A 15,419-nucleotide genomic window follows, 5' to 3' on the forward strand; every position below is an offset into this window, starting at 1 on the left:
CTGGTTCTTCCTCCCCAGGTGCATCACCTTGTACTTGTCAGTGTTGAAACCCATCCTGTTCTCATCCACCCACCCCTGTAACCTGTCTAGTTCTGATTGCAGCCTATTTCTCCCTTCTAGCGTACCCACATCCCCCCACATCTTAGTGTCATCTGAGAATTTGAACAGGGTGCTTTTTACCCCCTCGTCCAAGTCACTGATGAAGATGTTGAACAGTGCAGGCCCGAGGACCGAGCCCTGGGGGACCCCACTGCCCACATCCCTCTAGGTCAAAAATGACCTGTCCACCACCACTCTCTGGGTGACCCATCTGACTGTGTAGGCATCGAAACCACAATCTCCTAATTTTTTAACGAGAATGGGGTGAGAGACTGTGTCGAAGGGCTTCCTAAAGTCCAGAAAGACTATGTCCTGCATCTAAGGATTTTGTGACCTGGTCATAGAAGGCCACCAGGTTGGTCTGACAGGACCTGCGTCTAATGAACCCATGTTGGTTGCCCCTAAGCATAACTTCCCCTACTGGCCCCTTGCGGACATGCTCCAGGATAATTCTCTCAAAAAGCTTATCCAGGACCAAGGTAAAACTAACTGGCCTATAGTTTCCTGGGTCCTTCTTCCTCCCTTTTTTGAAAATGGGAACCACATTGGCCCTTTTCCAGTCTTCCAGAACAATGCCAGAGCACCATGAGTGCTTGTAAAGCTGCGCCAGGTATCCTGCAATGACCTCTACTAATTCCCTCAGCACTCTGGGGTGGAGATTGTCTGGACCTGCTGATTTAAATATGTCCAGTCCCTCCAGAAGTTCCCTGACTAGGTCCTCTCTGACCCTAGGCCTGGATGTACCTCCCCTGGCGCCTATGAGGGTCCTGGTATGGGGAATGACCCAGTCCCTGCTCAGAAAAATAGAGGGAAAGAAATTGTTAAATAGGTTAGATTTGCTGTCTGGTGTGATGACCAGATTTCCTAGTGTGCCCTGCAGAAGCCACACGTTACCTGGTACCTTCTTTTTACCCCCTATGTATTTAAAAAAGGACTTCTTGTTGTCCTTTTTATATATATTATATAAAGTTGTTTATGAAGTACTATATAGTCCAACTGCTAGAATGCTTTGATTCAACTACTAACTCATCAGCAAACAGATGGCAATTGTAGGTTTTATTTAGGTGAAAGGAATACATGATTAAGAATCACAGCAAAACTTCTGTTCCAAAAGGGAAGAAATTACAGGGAACACAAAATACATTCAGTTATTAAATGGCTTGAGTACATCATTTGTGGGCCAAATCCAGGAGCACTGCTGCAAAGTCAACTTTTTCCTGACTCTATACACACCAAATCCCAAAAATGAGGCAATGTCACCACCTTAAGGTTGCCTTGAGAGCACACTCCAAGGAATTTAGACTGTCTGCACTGGGCATACTTATCATTATATGCTCAGTGCCACCCTATGGCAATTTATATTGTCTTATTCCTGAGATTTGGCACATGTGGAGTAGGAGTAAATAACTAGGACAGGCATCTCACTGATACTCCAAGGATTGACACTTTCTTATTTTCAATTTTAAATATATCTAGATGAATAACTAGATTTAAACTTATTTATAGCCTTGTTACATGCTAATTATGGGTGGCTCCTGAAGCTCTTAACATCTGAACTGTCCACACATTAACACCTGAAACTAGTTTTAAGCACTTAGGGCATGTGTAGATGAAACAAGGGGCATGTGTGCACGACACTTTAAAGCAGGTTATATGCTTTTGCACCACTTAAATGGTCTTGGTGTTTGCATGTGTCAGCAGCATATTGTGTATTAATTCCAGCCACTGTAGCACATTCGGCAGCATAATGCATCTTAAATGACTTTGGAGTTCAGCAAACTGAAACGCCTCTGAGGAGTTTTAGTTTGCTGCCCTACAGCTGTAGAGCAAAGCAACAGGCTTTGTATGGCTCAGGGGCTGTGCAGGGAGCCCATGTAGGCAGCCTGGCAGTAGCCCAGGAAGGCAAGCTCCACCAAAGGGAAAAAAAAAAGCATCAAACCTGATCTTTTTTTTTTTCTCCCCTAGAGCCTGCCTGTCTGCCTGAGCTGCATGGGGACCTGGTTCTTTCCTCTGCTGCTGCTGCCCAAGCCAGGTGCCTGTGGGTGGTTGCCGCCTGGGGGGGGAGGCACACCGCTTCTGCAGAGAGAAGCACCAGCCCCCACTCCCCCCACAGCCCAGGGACTGCTCTGCTCACCAGCAGCTTGCCCTCCCCTCCCCACCACCAGAGAGACAGGTAAAACACGGGTGTACATGACATAGGGGTTTACTTCATCCTAAATTGAAGCAGTGTTTTTAAAACCCAGCACTTCAATTTAGGTCCCCGCTCTGCCCCTCAGCAACTTAAAGTTATGCCAATCCAGGGCAGAATTAGCTCTGATCTGTGTTACCCAGGTTCTGATGCACTTAAGGTGTAGCCACTCTAGGCTACACCTTAGTGTGAACATCCCACCAACCCACCCCCACCCTCACGGGCCTAGATTGGGCCCACTGCTCCTCCTGCCTTCCCCTGCACCCAGGATCCCTGCTCCCTACCCCTCCTCCCCCATTTACTTGTGGCTGTCCGTGATGTCTGTCCCAGAGGGAACCCCAAGGGACAAGAGGGGAACCATGGGAGCCTGGAGGAACAGGGGGCATGAGGGAATCCCAGAATGGGGGCGGGGGGAGAATTATTACCTTTCAGTCTTCCTGGACACTACTGGCCTGAATATGTGACTCCTCCAAACTTGTGCTAGCACTAATACTGATCAATATTTGTGCAGCTCACCGTGTGATGTAAAACAAGGCCCTTAGAGTGTTTAGTATCTAGTAGCTATGTTTTAAAGCTATACTGTCTGCTGTAGTGTTCATATCTTCAACAGCAATATATAGATCATGTATATCCCCATAAATAAATACTGTTATTTACATTCATTTTATTTTGTCTTAACTGCCTTGTCCACATTTTGAAACTTGTGAGGTCTGTTTTTCATTTGATGTAAATGCAAGTCCCATTTATAACAAGCATATGACCAAAAGGCCTATGCCAGAGATGAACGATTCTTGTATGTTACATACATAAATAATTTAAAAAAATAAAAGATTGATTTGTTTTAGACAAGTTTGACAAAAATATGTTAAGAAGATCTCTGCTTTATACAACATTCAAACTCAGTTCCTTCTAAAGTGTCAAGGAAAACAAGAAAACTTTATATAGCATGCCTTATTTTTAATATATAAACCATTTCGCTAGAGAAAGTTTGCAATAATGAAGGAAACTGTTACGGACTCAAAACTGTTATTATGTATTGATAATGGTAGAATATATTTTCCCCCAAAATAGTAAAAAAAACCAGGAGATTTTATATACTATTATCACATAGCTTCTGCTTGCTGTCCACTTCTCAAAAGTGAACACTAGGATTTGCTACTCTTGGGCAAGAGACTAGATAAGTTTTACCAATGGCAGTCTAGTCATTGTGGGGATAAATGTCATGTGATGGTTGACACCAGAGCTGTCAATTTTTAGGAATATGACTTCACTAATAGATCCAGTCATGGCACTAGAGTATTCCTTGCTGTAGCTCTGCTTATTTTAAAAAGTGTATAGAAATCTTGCTAAAAGTCTAAACAATATTTAAAGGAAGGAAGAGTTTAAACCCTTTTCTAGAAGTACTAATATCTCACAATGATCAAGTGGTTTATTTTATCAATCTTCTCTTCTCCAGACTAAAGAAGCTCAGTTCCCTCAGACTCTCCTCGTCGGTCCCCTAGCCATTTTCACTGCCCTCCACTGGACTCCCTCCAATTTGTCCACATGATTTCTGTAGTGGGGGGGCCCAGAAATGGACACAGTACTCCAGGTGTGGCCTCACCAGCACAGAATAGAGGGGAAAGTCATTTCCCTCAATCTGCTGGCAATGTTTCTACTAATGCAGCCTAGTATGCCGTTAGCTTCCTTATCAAATCTTCTTACAGGGTTCTACATTCTACATGGTAGGAGGACCTGCAGAGCGCTACAAGGACACCCTGAAAGCATGCCTTAAGAAGGATTGCATCAACCCTACAAATTGGGAACTGCTGGCTGATAACAGGTTCCAATGGTGCTGCATCATTCATCAAGCTGCAGCCTACCTTGAAGAGAACCATCTTACTCAGGAAGCCAAGAAATGGCAAAGGAGGAAGTAAAGGACACAACATCCTGGGCAACAGTTGCGCTTCCCCCAAGGTACCTCTTGCCATATCTGTGGAAAAACTTGCAGAGCACAGATTGCAATCCTCAACCACCTTAAAACTCACCAGTAATTCCTCCCTCCCCCCAGCAGACATCATCCTTGTATCAAGGGATAGCCAATGACATTCTAACTGGTCAGAATTGTTGTGCAAGCTGTTAAGAACTTTACAGATTATTCTGTAGGTACCTACAGAAAGAAGTCATTTTTGACATTTGAAAGAAGAGAGAACAAATTATGGTTGAACAGAATAGTGATATTATAAATGTTGGAGCTACATACATTTAGGATACTCAAAGCAATTACAAACTTACACAATAAGGCTGCTGGCAGATGTGGGAAAAAAACCAAAAAACAGTACATTACTAGAAAAGGCAAAACTTTAGTTCGACCTGGCTCTGTAGCATTTGTATAGATTGTGCACTTTAGTAAGGCTTTTTGGTGCTTTTATCTAAAGCTGATACAATCAGCTACTAAATAAAAGTGCCAAAAAAAGCTCCACTTAAGTATTTAATTTATACAGACATTGGGGAAACTGGGTCAAACTAACACGATGCCTCTTCTGGGCATGTGCTGCCCTCTTTGCAGGGGTGCACCAAGTTTAAAGTAAAGCACCGTAATTGGGTTTCTTTTATGTCTGTAAGCAGCCTAAATGGAGAAGTATAACATGAATCACTCTTTGAGTTGACAGAGATGTTTCCAATTCCAAAGTTAATTTACACAGTAGAGATAGCACAAAATAAAAAAATAAATCAAAATCAGGAAACATTTACAAATAGTTTTACAAAAAAAACTTCCCTTTTTATTTTCAAAATGTAGACATTGCTCATATAAGCACTTCTCCTCCCATATTGATTTCTCCTAGAACACAAAGAATTCCTAAATATTATCTTACTGCATATATATATATTATTTAAAGCCTAGAGCCTTCACTAAGTACTGTACAAATTTTCTGTATCCAGTAACAGGCGTGAGCTACTGTTTTATTCAATGACCTGTAAGTAAATTACAAAAAATAATATCTGAAAATATATGTGCACAGTCCCACTGAATACAATGACAGTATTTCTACTGAGTCCAATTGAAGCAGGATTTTTCTACATCAACCTGTATCACATCCTGCCAGTTCTGAATAACGTCAACCAGTAAAATAAGTGCAACAAAAATCAAATTCACATAAAAAAACCACATTTAAAAATGGGCAGAGCTTTCCATAATTCCTGTTTACAGAAAACATCTGCTGTCATAGTCATTTTACTTTTGGATTATGACGGCTTGCAATTAAAATTTTAATTAAAGTCTTCAAAACTTACCCTTAAATTGTGAAACAATAAAAGCAATCTTTTCACAAAAGTTGGAATGGCAGCCAATTCCTGAAAAAAAAAATCAGTGCATCAAAAAAGGGTTTAAGACCAACTTGTTCATATAATTTCATCAAGTTAGTTTTAAATTACCTCATTTACTTGCATACCATATGCACCTTCCCCCCAAAATCTGCCCTCCAAAACTGGAGTTTTGTCTTAAGCAGGGAAACTGATTTTTCTCCACAGGAACAGAAGCATGGAGGAATAGAAGCATTAAGACACTGTGCTCCAATGGTTGCAAAATGGCTACTGCTTCTCTTTTGTCCAGCAGGCAGAAGAGGCAGAGTCCAATGATAAGCCTCCAGGGACAGGTCTACACATGCCATTACTGCTGAGCCTTAATGGCATGTATAGACCCTCCCCAAGAGCCTTAACACCTATTGTTTATTGCTCCACAGTTTATTGTTCCTGGGAAGCTCCAAGGCATGCTGTTTAGACATGTGCCTAGACCACAGTACACAGAGTTGGGCCACAACAGCCCCACCTGGCAGAGGGCCTGGGGGGAGAGGGATGTCAGGCTGCCAGTCCGGGGCTACTTCAACCCAACTCAGTGTGCTTCAGAGGGGCTGGCTGGGGCATGAGGATGCTTTAGTGTGGGGCTAGCCACCCAGCTTCCACACTGAAGTACCCTCATGCCCCAGCCAGCCAGCCAACAACTACACATGCACTGCTGCACATGAAAAAATTTGTGCAGCAGGGTGATACTTATATTTACAAGTACTGCCCTGCTGCAGAGTTTATTTGGTTCACACACCCTAGTAGGGGTACATGTATACATGCTGAGATATTTACTCCACAGTTAATTAGTCAACTGCATCATAAATATCTCCTGTAGATGTGCCCTCACAGCTACAGAGAAACCTGCAGTAGCTATTTAACATGCGCACTACAGCTTGTGCTTGAAGCAGTAGTTGAGGTGACTCAGGGAAGTGAGATGCTGCATGCAGTCTGTACTCTCTTAGGTCTGGAAAAGACATTGCATAAACCAGTTTGAGCCAAATCAGTTAAGTCTGATGCTACATTCAACCAGATTTATCTCAAACTGGTTTTGGCCGTTTTCAGACTGGTATATATGCACTGAATGTCTGTTCTGTTACAGGTTTAAACCAGTTTCTGATCACTTAAACTGCTTTATGTGTAATGTCTGTCCCTAACCTTAATGAGGATTGCACTATGGAAACAGCACTTTACACTTCATTATTTACAAGAATTTATATAAAGAACTATTTTCTGTTCCTGTCTTGCTACACCAGGAAGTTTCTGCTGCCTCACCTACTGTCTCCTGGGATGCCACACTTCTTGGATGCTATGGCTGCTGAGAGACGTGGGGAAAAAAGGGGCTTTACAGGAAGAGGCAGTGCATTAGTTTGGCCTAGCTCTGCAGGATCTGTATAGATTGCACGCTTCAGCAGGGCTTTTTGATGCTTTTACCTGATAGCTGATTGGGCAAACTGGGTGAAACTAACGCGATGCCTCTTCTGAGCATGCACTGAGCTTGGCACAGGGGCTTACTGAACTTAAAGTAAAGCACCCAGTTTTCTGGGTTTTTTCTTACGTCTGTAAGAACTCTGTTTCCAGGAGGACTTACTCAATGCCATGACTTTGGAAAATTTTTTATTCTACATTCTCCCTTCCAGAAACAAAGTGAGTGTCTTTTTTGAACATTGTGAAGTATATGTGAAAATGCTATAGCTCCTTTTAAAAAAACCCTTAAAAGTATACCCCATAATTAGAAAAATACTGGAGGAAAAGCAGGAAAATAATTTGTTTCAGCTTAGAAATCCTGAACATTTAACAAAGAATTATTAGATATCAGTAAGTCAAGGAACATTTGGAACCAATTATTGACACTATTTCTCAGGTAGCTATCACTCAACCTTATAAAGAAACTTGACCTTACAAGATGTATATTTATATAATTATACAAAGTAGCCACAAATATTACAGCTATATTTCAAGGCTTGGTTTTATAGGGCATTTTGTAAAACATCCTTGCTATTATGTAAAGAATAAGAAGCAGCATTTATATATTTACACAAAATTATCAGCTAATGCATGTCATGATATGAAGCCTTGTTCTCTCCGTTTTTTAAAAAAAATTTATGCACAAACTAGAAAGCACGAAGGATGAGTAATATTTTTTTCTCTAGTAAAAAGAAAAATTATGAAATCTACAATGTGGACACAGCTTTTAAGAGAATAGTGCATTCTGAAGTGTCTTGAAACAACTAATCTGTTAGCCTTCAGTTTATACAGCTTGGCAGTTTAACTGTACTCTAGTACACATTAGATTTTGATAGAATGGATTAATTACACTGCAGTCATCCTGAAGTTACAATGTAATTGCAATGTGATTATATTGACTGATATATTTAACTACTACTTCATATAACTTATACATAGTAATTGGTCTAAAGATATACTTTGTTTTTTGTGAAACATACAAGTACCAGCATATAAAAATTAATTTCAGTGTAAATTCAGCTTGGTTAGCATGTCTGGGCAGACAGACAGCAGCAGAAGTATTTCAGTTAAATGGTTAATCTTTAACTGTAGGATTCTGTATTAGGCAAAATATAACAGATATACGACCATAAAAATTGTAGTATAACATTAACTTAGCAATTTAAGGAGTAATAAGTCAGTCAGTCATATAGATAACCTTTGGGTTATTTGGTGCAGGAATAGCTACTTTATAATTAAACTGGAAACTTATCTCCATTATTAGACCTTATTTTAGCATTTGGAACCAATTTTAATTATAGGCCACCAAAAAAAATAATAGTTTGAATTTTTTATTCCCTCATATTTTTCTCACATCCATTTAGCTCAATAATGGTTTGTCTGGTCTTCTTAAATTTAACACATAATGAAATAATGTATAACAAAAATAAAGTTGTACTGATGAATAAAAGTGTAGGTAATATTCATTTTTAATTAAATTAAAGGTCATGTGAAATGTGTGATAAGAATAATAGACGGTAGTTTAAAATGTAAACTACAATCCTGGAAAAAAGTGTACAAATTCTTAATTTCTGCAATGAATAGTTCTAATTGAAGTGTTTGTGTCAATAGATCTTAGAGGACAAAGTTAAATATAGGCGCAATTATTTTCAAGACATAATATTGTCTTTAAATTTTTCATTTCCTTGCTATTATGTTTCTTGAGTGATGTGATAGGTAAGTAAACTATCATTATACTCAACAACCATAAATGGCTTTTTTAAACGACTTTTTCTTTTGTCTGTTTTTGACAGTTCAATTAGTGTTAATTACAAGTAAGAAGCATAACCATAATGTAATTATATTAGAATGAAAGTGTAACTATTATGTAATTATAATCACTGTATTATTATGCATAACCATGGTATGTATACCGTCTTTGGAACAGAGGGCAGGAAAGGACTTCTTGGGTCATTGAGAACAGTCCCCTGCTCTAACCAGCAACCACCTCACAATCTCTTACATAAAATTATCAAACCCTATCATGAAATCAGTGAAGTGCTTTACCCTTACTGTCATTGGCTGATGGTTAGAAACCTTTTCTCCACTTTCCTGCTTATATTTATAAATGACTAGTTTATACCCTTATATTTTTTGGCCAACACTATCCATTAACTTCAATAGCTCTTCTTTCACTCTGTTTTTTACAGAATCATATTCTCTTCAGCCTTCATTTTGCAAGCCTATTTTTTTAGCTTCTTCTCATTTAATAAGCTACACATTCCCTTGACCATCTTAGGAGCCCTTATTTGTACCCATTCCAGTTTGAGTTTATTATCTTTTAACATATACAATCAGAATTGTATACAATTTTCCAAATGAGTTCATATCAATGGCTTGTAGAATTAAATTAATACTTTCCTATCTCAGTCAGAAACATCTCACTTGGCACATCCTAGGATTGCATTTACCTTGTTCACTACTTTATCACATTAGTAGCTCATAGTCACCATGACCAGGTATAGACATGATACTTATAAGTGATCAGAAACCAGTCTATACCCATAACAGAACAGAAGTTTGGCGCACACAAACTGGTTTAAAAATGGCAGAACCTTATCTGAGAGTTGTCCTCCACCTCCTCCCCACCCCACCCAAGTGTGAAAGTTTGTTCTGTTCACTACCAATCTAAACGTCACCACTTATAGAAAACCACACAACTTTGATTTCACCTGAGGTTTTTTTGAATGTCTGTACCTAGCCAGTGTGATAAAGTAGTACACCTTATCCTTAGTAATTTCTACCTAGTGAAATTGCAATACACGGGAGTTGTTGGTGTTAGTCTTCCAATAACCGATATTGCATTTTGAACTTTTGTATTTCGTGCTATTTCTATTCTTCCATTTCTTTCTGTATGATATTCGGATCCTTATTTGTATTAACAATGCCTCCTAGCTTTATCTAATGGTCATGCCCATCTGATTGTCTTTTTAAAACAATAATTAGAAATTAATTTCCCTTGGAAAACAAGAAAAAATAAGTGATGATGCACCCCTGTGGCTGGGAGCCCTGTCAGCTAGTGGGGCTCCTAGCCACAGGGAAGACCCAGCTACACGTGAAAATTAAAGCTTGATTGCAACCAGCTATAAAGTTAGTACATATTTTCCAGGTCTAACTTTATAGCTGGTTGGAGCTATTTATTGTGAGAACTACTTTGCACGTATAGCTGGTGTTAAGGTAATTGCACAATTAACAAATTAATTGCACGATATCTTTAATGTATAGGGTGGGGCCTGATGATCAGAAAGGGTTTTTTTTTTAGCTATCCTATATTGTGAGATAAAAATTGAGATCATGGTAGATATTGAAAAACAAATGAGATTATCATGTTTGCTAAGGTACAAAGATGGAGCTAAATCACTGAGTTTTGACCAAACTTTCCAAAAAGCATAACAGTATATGGGACCTAATATAGAAAAGATAGTGACAAAGAAACTGCTTTAATGTTTTGGGTGGACCCATATCTATAAAAGCAGGGCTAGGACAACCATGAGCAAAGAACTTGGAACAGAAAAAGAAAATTAATTAAGCTACATGTGCAGCTGCAGGATTTAATCACATCTGCCTTTGCTAATGCAAAACTTTTAAATTTTACCTTGGAAGGAATAAATTAAATCATAGAGAGATCAATGTCCTTGTCCTATTTTCCAAACAAACTAAAATAGTTAAAATGTGATTCAGCACCTGGAAGTACCATTTAAAATCCAACCATACTGTTTTTTCACATTGTACAACAACATTTCATTAAGGTGATTGAGACATAAAATTTATTGGCTCACTAAGGAAGCCTATTACCTATCCAATCTATAAACATAGACAAAAAAGTCCCTTTCTATGTTTTTCATATATGTACTCATTATAGCTCATTTTACCTACTTTGGTGAATACATTTAGACAACTACCTCAATGAATGAAAGAATTTTAGGTAGGTGTTCACCATATCCATTAGCAACCATAAAGTGGGCACATCTATACGTTCATTAATGCACCTTTGCTACTGTGCATTAAGTTTACTGCCTCTAATATGAGGTATTAGATAAAGGTGCAGTAGTTGTGCTAATGTGCAGTAGTCAAAGTAAACTTTTATTTGTGACACTTAATGAGCAGTAAACTAATTCTACGGTCCTTTAGCAGATTAGCATGTTTTTTCTGTGATGCGCTAATGTGCAGTAAAACAGTCCACTGCACATTAAGGAGTCTTATGTAGACGCGCATGGTAAATAGCATCTACTCTACAGAAGCGATAAGCAATCAGTACATTATTAGATATAGTTCAAAGGCTGCAGTTTTGAAATATCAGCTTAACTGGGCTGTTAGGCCTTAGTCCTGATAATTCAGAGAGTTGGCAGCAACAATTCTGCACAAATCTCATCATGATGTTGATGGGAGGCTGTGTCAGAAATTCATGTAGCCAAAAAGTCAGTTTCCTGAATCACAGTCCTGTAAAGATAGGAGTCCCAGAGAAATCATCCTATTTTGCTGATTAACAGACTGCACTGTTAACCAAAAATAAAAAAAGAGAAAAAGTTAAAATTTGTCCTTGCCTTTTACTTTATGAATGAAAATAAATCTGAGGGAAATAGATTTTCTATTAAAAAAGGATTACCGAGTAACAGTAAATTATTAGGATTCTTCTGGCATTTGAACACAAAACCAAAGATCCCAATCAGAGCAGGATTAGCGACTTCATAGGAATATGTACATACTCATGGGATTCTAACTTCACATTTAGTTTACATGTTGATAGAACGCAAGTCAGCACATGACCTGCTAAACCAAAAATCTGAAGTTATGATGTTGAAATATTTTCCATATTCCCAATTCTCTTTTAGAAAATTCCATTTTAGGACTACGGTTCCAATAAATGTGCTACGGACAATGGCATTTATTAGCAACATCTGTTGACCTTTTCCACAATTATTCATTCTTCTTTGAAACACCTGCTTTATGTTCATGTTCTACTATTTATGGTGTACACAAATATAATTTACAGTTAAGGACTGGATGGAATTAACAGTGGTAGGTGTGGGATTTTACTTCTCCAAATTTTAGCTGCCTCATGTTTGTCCATATTAAGGTGGCAGTTATTTCCATGAGGAGCGTAGGGGAATTAAAAGGTTTTAAGAATAATTTCCTGTGGATAACTTAAACTTTATGGAATTTTTAAAAGTTACTAAATATAAGAGACAATTCCCTACCACAAAGGATAACAATAAACTGCAGTGGAATCATGAGTTGTGCAGGATAGACTCAACCACAAAACAGTTTCATCAGAATGACTCTGAGAACTCACTCTCACTGGACCAAAACCACTCACACCACAGAGGTTTGTTCCTCTAAAATGAGACCTCCAAAATTGGGGGCCATATCTTAAGTAGGGAAGCTAATTTTCTGCCTGGAATATAGGCACCCCACTTTGCTTCTGCCTTGTAGAGCAGGAATCAGTGGTGTTTCTATTTAGGAAGCTCACTCAATGGATCATTATTCTTCACAGGTATTAATGACCATCTCTCCTTTTCAGTGATAAAACTAACCTTTCTTCTGACAACTTTGAGCAGCTGCTGCTGGTCTTTATTCTCTTATTTTACAGCCCTATAGACTAGGTTTTAGCTCTTTTCAAAATCATAGGTCTACCCATGGAGACCAGTCTTCAGCAGCAGCTAATGTTACAGCTTCTGTTTGAACAAGAAAGGGTAAGTGAGCTGAAGGATAGGCTCTGTCCCTGATCTATGAAGCCATAACTCTGGAAAAAAAACAAAACTTTTTTTCTTCATTGACAGTGGATGCCAGGGAGAGTAATGAACAGGTGAAAAATCACTTTAGATATACTCAAATCAATGCTCTCCCTCTAAAGTATCCACTCCAGCCACTGTCAGCGATAGTACACTGGGCTAGATGAACCACTGGTCTGCTATGGGATTTCTTATGTTTTTGTTCTGCCTTGCTAAAAAGGTGTGTGTCATATTTAGGGACCTGTGGTATGTGAGAATTTCTTCTTTCAGAAAAAGAAAACAAATGAGAAACTATAGCAACTCTATACAAAGCATATGCAGTCAGCACCAAGATCAACAGTCCTTCCAACTTGCTTTAAATCATCAGTGTCCTTTCCCAGCATGCCAGCAAATGGAATGAGGCAGCAACTCCTCAAATGGTGAGGAAAAAAGATTGTTTACTTAAGAAAACATTCTAGGTAACTGAGGCTATTTTCATGCTGATACAGCTGTAACCAGGAAGTTAAAAACATATAATTGTGGTCCTTGCAACATTAATGTAGAAAGGTCTAAAAATTAAGGCGCCTAGGTTCTTGGAAATCATGGTTTAAGGATTTACATTCTTGGCTTTGAGATTATATGGAAAAGACCATGGTCTTCAAGTTGTCAGCTTCTAGAGTACAGGGAGCTGCTCTAGAAGGGTTGTGTTTTTCTTCTATATTTTTGTACATTAGAAGTCTTTTCTGACAGTAGATAATAACTGGAGATCTCCCAGCTGTTCAAGCATATTTGGTATTGAAATCAATTCGATATGAGAGTATGTATGTATGGTTGTTGCTTATGACTGCTGGAGGCTTGTAAAGTGATAGTATGACAACTGTACACCAAATTCCTTACATTTTCCTAAGTTACATTATTTTCCATCCCAGCAAAGACTAAATATTGCCAAGATATCAAAATAAGAAGAAAAAATTCGTGTAGTACTTTAATAAATTTTCCTTCTGGTTAGCAATCAAGGAGTTAGTGATTGCAGTTCTGCATCTATTATTTATAATAACAGGTGATAGGGCTGTGCGAAGCTTCGGTCCCTGATTCCAGTCGGCAGAGATTTGCCCCTATTTGGTGGCCAAATCTCTGAATCCAAATCAAATCAGAAGACCCTTTAATCTCTCTGAATTGAATCAGAACCCTCCAAATTGATTCAGAGGGATTTGGAAAGATTTGGCAATTCAGATATAGACACAGCCTTAAATGTCTTTTCTACATACCTTAAGGTAGCAGGCAGCTCATGAGTGCTGCTATGCTGGGGTGCATGAAGTATCCCACAGGAGTGTGGGGGGCTCCCCAGCACATGTGGCAGCAGAACTGGAAGTGGACTAGAAGCACTTCTGGTCCACTTCTGGGTCTGCTTGGGAGCACACGCCCCCCGCCCCCGAAACCCCCTCGCCTCGGCAACTGGTGCCTCCTGGGTCTGGGGGGGCATCCAGGGTCCTCCCGTGGCCTATTGCTGAGCTGAGGAGTGCAGGGGCCCCCCCGTGCACTCCCCGGCGGACCCTGAAGTGGACCAAGAATACCTCCGGACCACTTCCAGGTTCACAACCAAGCACCTGGATGCTCCATCTGTCCTACTATTACAGTATTCACAAGCCATGCTGGTACCTCATGGTATGTAGAAAAAAAATTTAAAGCTGTGTCCGAGTTGCTGAGTCTCTGAATCAGCATCGAATCTTCAGATTTGGATTCAGCTGAATTGAATCAGGGACAGTGATCTGAATCAACTAATCAAATCACTATCCCTGATTCAGGCTGAATCCAAATCAAGTAGGGCCTGCTTTGCACCTAACAGGTAGGGAGAAAATAAATTTTAAGACTTGGAGTACATTTTCACAAACCTGGAGACCAGAAGATAATGTCTACTCGGTAGCAAGTTGCAGGTTTGAGAGAAGATTCTTCAAAACAAGAGGGATATCAATTTTTTTTTCAGGGAACCAAGATACTCGGTGTCAAATTAAGCAAGGTCATGCATTCTGCCACATATATATTATCTAACCTCTAGCAGCTATTTCAAAACCAAATACAAATCTGAAACAGTATCTAATGCAAAAAACCCAAACAAATAGGGCTTACTGCCAATAGCTAACCACATTTATGAGACTGATCAGTTTTGAGAAAACACACTGGAGGCTGTCATCCCCATTTTACAGACTGCTAGTCTCTGATGACTGTCTGATGATTGGTGTGTTCCAAGTCCCCACTCAAATAGGCTACAAGTGAGACTGAAGAGTCCTTATCTTAGAAAAAGAACAGAAAATGTTAATCTAGAGAAGGAGCCCAAGTGATGGCTGTCTCTTGGCTCCATCTTTAACATCCCTGTCCAATGCTAGTGACTTTATCACTCCTTGTACCTGAGGGCATCCCAATTCTTGTTATAATTTTCTTACATCATATTATTCTGAGATTGTAAACAAAAAAATGTGTTAACCAACACTGCAATGACCAGTGGGCGACTGGGGCTTCAGCTGAGACTCTGTATGTTATGCCTCTCATGTGAATAGATAATAAATGTTAAACCAGCACTGGCCCCTTATGGTCTC

At 39.3% G+C, this 15,419-nt stretch overlaps 1 long non-coding RNA gene across 1 annotated transcript in view; it reads right to left on the reverse strand.

Moving 5' to 3' along the window:
* The window catches only part of LOC109302811, a 410,293-nt gene that overhangs the window by 239,121 nt on the left and 155,753 nt on the right, over positions 1 to 15,419 (reverse strand). The window contains exon 4 of the long non-coding RNA XR_002098941.1: positions 5,561 to 5,620. This is a non-coding gene — a long non-coding RNA (uncharacterized LOC109302811). The remainder of the gene's footprint in view (positions 1 to 5,560; positions 5,621 to 15,419) is intronic.

The sequence above is a fragment of the Gavialis gangeticus genome, unplaced genomic scaffold (genome assembly GCF_001723915.1).
Source record: "Gavialis gangeticus isolate Ggan-Ray unplaced genomic scaffold, GavGan_comp1, whole genome shotgun sequence".
NCBI lineage: Eukaryota > Metazoa > Chordata > Crocodylia > Gavialidae > Gavialis > Gavialis gangeticus.